This window comes from Amphiura filiformis, chromosome 19 (assembly GCF_039555335.1).
Source record: "Amphiura filiformis chromosome 19, Afil_fr2py, whole genome shotgun sequence".
Lineage (NCBI taxonomy): Eukaryota > Metazoa > Echinodermata > Ophiuroidea > Amphilepidida > Amphiuridae > Amphiura > Amphiura filiformis.
In genome coordinates, this window is record NC_092646.1 from 35,488,016 (window position 1) to 35,494,389 (window position 6,374).

The window sequence follows — 6,374 nt, forward strand, 5'->3', positions numbered from 1 at the left end:
TGAATTGAATTGAATTGAAATGTCATCGGCTGTGTATTTATACTCATGGGCAGTTACAGAATGGATCCATGACAGGTGTTAAGTTCAGTCAAAATGAGACTTCAATTCACCTCACACTGCCAGAGTCGTAAGGCAGAGACTTCGGGAATTGGCTTTCTAAAAGTACGTGTAAAGCAATTTTAAACTGATGTGAGATTGCGATTTCCAAACGTAGCATCGAACGTACGTGGAATCTATTCAAAAGCCCGTCACAGGAGAGTGGTTTTGAATTGATTTTCACTTACGTTCGATACGTTTGGAAATCGCAATCTCTCTATTGATTGAGAGCACGTACGCAATAAATAGTTCAAACAGCGAACGTCGATCTTCGTTCAAATGACAAAAGCTCTCAGATGCATTATTATTATCTTTAGATTATTAGATCAACAAGTTAACATATGCCCCTTTCTATTTACAGGCTGAGTCAAAAAGAAGTAAACTCATATTTAAGAGGCTGTTACTAGAGATCTGTAAGGAATCTGCTATAAATGAAATATCGGAAAGAGCAAACTCTACACCTCTAAATAAAAACAAAGAATTGTTGCAATTGCTCACAGCGGTAAAACTACAGAATACCCACCTCACCTCCGAACACAGCGTTAGGGTTAGGGTTAGGATTAGGGTTAGGGTTAGGCACCCTGGGCGGGGTATTCTGCAGTTATTCCGTCATTTGGCCCTTCATTATAATGTAGTGCAGTGAGGTAAAATTCATATAATAAAAATTCCTTAAAAAGGAAATGGGCGTACCAAAGGAAACTGTCGATGGTGTAGGGTATTACCAATGTGATATAAGTATTGGGAGCACGTGGAAAGTATGACAATGTTCGATTAATTACATTGAAACGACTTTATTGAAACATACAGAAGACGGAGTAGGCCCCGGGGGGGGGGGCACTCCAACTTTGGAGGTGACGCGTATGTAGGGCTGTTAAGACCCCCCTTTTCAGCATCGCTGTCACCCAAAGACCCCATATTTTTTTACGAACACATACTATGTCCATGCTCTGTCACCCGAAGACCCCCTATTTTTCAATTTGATCTGTCACCCAAAGACCTTACAAGTCCAATTTGAACAGCAACTTTCATTTATCTTGGATTTTGTTACTTATTTTGAAAAAACAAGGAAATTTGAAGCCATTTAGAACTAGATACTCAATTTTCGAGGTTTCTGTGGCGCTTTTTCGGCTCTCACCCAAAGATTCCATTTTAAAAAAAAGGTCATGCTCTCACCCAATGACCCCATATTTTTTACATTTTGCTCTCACCGAATGCCCCTAAGTGCGAAAGTGCCAGCCCTACACCTCTTTCCTTTTCATATTGCGGCGCCCCCCGGGAGTAGGCCCTACACGAGATAGTAAATTTGTGACATAAGGCAAGAATGCAGCCTATAGACTCTAAATAGAAACGTTGACACTTTTTTAATCATGCACTTGAACGCGTTTATACGGATATGTAAGAAATGATAATGTTACTTTTGTGACCCCACAAATGAGTTTTGACTTGATCATTATGACGTGTCATGTGTTGGGTTTGGTTGGTGAGTAATGTACTAAGATATAGTTAAAAGTTGACAAAGTACAACAGAGCATGACAGAGCTATACATTATCAGAATAATTATTGGAATAACATATTGATAGATACTATAACGCATTGAAGTGTGATCTCGTTTATGTTGCCGACAAAACACGTCAAAATGTTTATATCGGCAAGATGAACGCGTTATTGATAACACTGAATAAACACTTCAACGCGTTATAGTGTTTTTCAATATGTTAATCCAATAATTGTTTAGATAATGTAGCTCTGTCTTACTTTGTCGGATTTTAACTGAATCCTGTCACAATAATCACCAATCAATCCCTACACATGGCATGTAATAATGATGGGGGGGGTTACAAGGGGAAGAATGTGATTTGTAACATATCCGTATAAATTTGTTTGAGTGTTAAAAATTGTTCTTAGAGTGTACACAATAGTAAGTTTCTTAGAGTGTACACAATAGTAAGTTTAAACTATGCTTATGATGATTATAGATCGTGCCTTCTGTTATGGACCATGTCGTTTCATCATGTATGTGTCACATGATATCATGTATGTGTCACATGATATCACGGTAATTAAAATCTCAATTAAGATGTCATCTTTCGAATTATAAAAAATAGTCCTATCTCAATTTAAATGATATCTTTGATTTTCAGTTGTTACAAGTTAATTCCTACACCTAATTCTAAAGAACGATATTTCCACCAACGGTTAGAAAAATGTCACAAGAGGTCACTTTCCGTGTTACAAGTTAATTTATACACCTAATTATACAGAACAATATTTTCACAAAGGGTTTGAAAAAATCTTAATTCAGACGTCATCTTTGGAGTTGTAAACAATTGTCCTAGGTCACATTTCGTGTTACAAGTTAATTTATACACCTAATTATACAGAACAATGTTTAATTCAGACGTCATCTCTCGAGTTGTAAAACTCAAGTTAAGTGCCATCTTTGATTTTCAGTTGTTACAGGTTAATTTCTACACCTAACTGTAAAGAAAGATATTTTCACCAAAGGTTAGAAAAGGTTGCTAGAAAATGTTTAAATGCCTCCTTTTTGTAGGACACCCCTATAAATAGCATATTATTACTCCGCCCTTTAGGCGCAGAGATACCCGTATCACTTAGCCCTTCAGATAGTCGGCTCAGATAGTCCCAGAGATACCCCTATGATTAGCATTATCATTAAATCACTCCGCCTTTCAACTATTCGCGTTGAGGTTTTCATTTCTGATTACGCCCCGGAGATAGCAGAATAATTAGCATATCATTAGATTGCTCCGCGCCTTCACAGGTACCAATGACATTCATGTTCGCAAAGTATACGTTAAATTTACAATAACGAAGTTCCAATACACTTTAATTGGGAGAAAAACCTTGACACAAATCTCGCAATATGACGCAATTGTACTGTGCAAATACTTATGGCTGCTTCCAACCATAATATTTCTTTGCAACATCCGCTATGGGTCAAAAGTGATTATAGTATTTCCAATAATTATAACTTCTATCAGAAGATCACCGTGAGGTACGGTGTCTAGCTTGTATGTACTGAATGGATCGTTGATTTTATAGTGAGTAATTAGTATAAAAATACTTCATCGGAACTGCATCGCACAATATCACTTGCGTCGTTTCAGACTACAAAAATTGTGACGAAAGTTTCATCTCATACTATACGCCATTAAAGGTCAAAAGTGACAATAGAATGGTGCGTACACGCTGTAGCGTGTACGCCCAAAAAGAACCCTAGGGAATTACTGATCTTTTCCATCAGAATTTCCGTGTTTCAAATAATGGGAGGAATAAAGGCTTTTATTATTGTAACCCGATTTGATATAATTCAAACAGGTATGCTATGTTAATATGTGATAAGATTACTGATTATGATTATAGTTTATTCAATTTAATAAGATAATCTGGAAGTAATATTAGGATTCGGTCTATTCATGACTTGTTTTGAAGGACGAATGTTCACAATTTGTTAAACAGAGTACTCACTGACATTAGATGACAGGTTAATGGGGTACTACACCCCTGTGGTAAATTTGTGATTATTTTTGCATTTTTCTCAAAAAATAATTACACACTGGTAACAAAAGTTATGTATATTATTGGGGCAAGAAATCCAATTACTATACTGCAATTTCAGTGACTCAAGACAAGCGGTTCGGTATATATGATAGGAAACGAGGTACATCCTAGCCCGGGCGCCCTAGCGGTACCTTATTTCTGATCATAAATAACAAACCGCTTGTCTTGGGTCACTGAAATTCCAGTGTAGTAATTGGATTCCTTGCCCCAATAATATACATGACTTTTGTTACCACTGTGTTATTAGTTTTTGAGAAAAAATGCAAAAATAGACCCAAATTTATCGAGGGGTGTAGTACCCCCTTAAAGGGTCCTTAAAGGGTCCTACATAGACCCTATTTGTTTATGTTACGCCAATCAAACAATTTTCTTTAAGTTAGGCCTAAGCGCAAAATAGCGCGAATAGTACACCCAGTGTAGGTCAATCAGAAAAAATCGCATAATCGTGCGAATAAGGCAATTTTCAATTCTCGCTATTCGCAATAAGGGCGCCGCCAGCGGATTTTGCGATGTAATCGTGATGTATCATGGGAAAAGGTCGACATCCAAGTCCGCGCAATACGAATATTACCATGCTATTACATAGGAACACGTGACAATATTTTTTTAGTTTTTCAAAATAAAGGTGTTACACGCGAATCGATACTCAATAATACTTAATAATGTGATTTGACTTGTGCACAATTAATTTTTTCTTGCGTGTAATACCGTTATATTGACAAACTAAAAATATTGTCACGTGTTCCTATGTAATAGCATGGTAATATTCGTATTGCGCGGACTTGATGTCGACCTTTTCCCATGATACATCACGATTTTCCCATGATACATCACGATTACATCGCAAACTGCTGGCGGCGCCCTTATTGCGAATAGCGAGAATTAGAACACATCAGGATGACATCGGCGCAAAATAGCGCGAATAGCACACCTGTCATATACCTATTAACCAAACCAAAAACACAATCCAAGGGTCAAGGGTTCGAATCCCAGGTCCACCTGAGCTTGGCTGACTCTTTGTGTCCTTGAGCAAGGCACTTCACTCTACTTGCTTAGTGCTTCGGAGGGCACTTAAGCTGTCGGTCCCGTGTACATGCATATTTCTCACATTAATGTAGTGTGCACGTTACAGAACGTCACATGCTATTAGAAAAGAGCAAGGAATCATCCCGGTACTGTTGACTGTACTTCAAAAATACACTCATCTACTCTAGGTTCCAGAGTAAAAAATAAGTACAGCTTGTCTGTACGCAGTGCGATAATACTCATACATATGAGGGAGGCACTTATAAGGAAGAAGAAGAAGCAGTTCTCTGTAATCGCGGTAGTGATTATTCATTCAAAGTAGGCCTAATGGCAGAAACGCGCTATTGCAAGATATGTTATTAAGAGTGCTATTATTGCTATTGTCAGTTATAGCGCCTTTCTCAAAATATGCCTACTTCAAACGTGCGATCATACTCATACATATGAGGGAGGCACTTATAAGGAAAAAGAAGTAATCGCGGTAGTAATTATTCATTCAAAGTAATGGCAGAAACGTGCTATTGCTAGATATGTTATTAAGAGTGCTATTGTTGCTATTGTCAGTTATAGCGCCTTTCTCAAAAATATGCCTACTTCAAACGTAGAGTAAGACTTACCTTTGGATTGGCTAATTTTTGAAGCCATGTCGGTTGACATGGCCCGCATTTGGGACATTTTTCTTCAGCCATAGTGTAATTCCTCCCCTGACAACAAGATGTCACTATCAGCAACTTGCACCAAGACAAGTGAATTGCTAGAGCAAATCCTGATATAGGCTAGTAATAGTAATATGTTTTCAGATTTAAGATTTATAGATTACACGCCCGGATTATACGCTTATTGGTTAAATATAAGTGCGTGACGCACATGTAACAATAGGCCTAATTATCCGGCAGCAATGGTCACTCAACCCTGGCACTCAACGTTATTCCATTCAATTCATTTAAATGATTGACCTACAAAATAATAAAAAACACCAGCGCCCAGACAAACCATGAAATGCCTTCAAATCCATCATATTACCCATCAATGCAATGAATATGTGACCCGGCAGCACAAATGAGCCGTAAATTCCCTAAATTGTATTCTGAGTTACGGTGTAAAATGTGTACGAAGGTCATATTCATGCGGTATCTTAAGCTGGCCCGACATCCGTCTCATTTCGATAGTCAAAAACTAATCAATAATCCTATTTTTGAAGTGGATAATAAGCTTCTACCTTAGATGGCTATAGAACTTTTAATAGCTCTGGTCTTTGTTTGCTTATATTGCTAAATCCTGTTCAAGTGGTGGGTTACCAGGCATTGTATTTTGTACAGGTATACATAACCAACAATTAACAATGAGAGAACTTTCTTAAACCTCGTTGACTTGGGGATGATTTGAAATGACCGCCAATTATGACTGTTTGATATTTATTGACAAGCGGCTAGGGGACGCGGGGATATTAAATTTCCAGTTTCTTATAGGATAGTAAAAAACATAAAAAAGCTGGATTTTGCAGAAAACTCCAATGAAATTGAACATTCATTTCCAAAGATATGATCAATTTAAGAGTTTTCAAAACAATAGAAAACAAAAGGAAATAGTTGCTTTGTTTGGCTATATCTCTAAATCAATATATCCGAGTTCCGACTGATTTTGCTTGATCGCATCACATATATTGCTT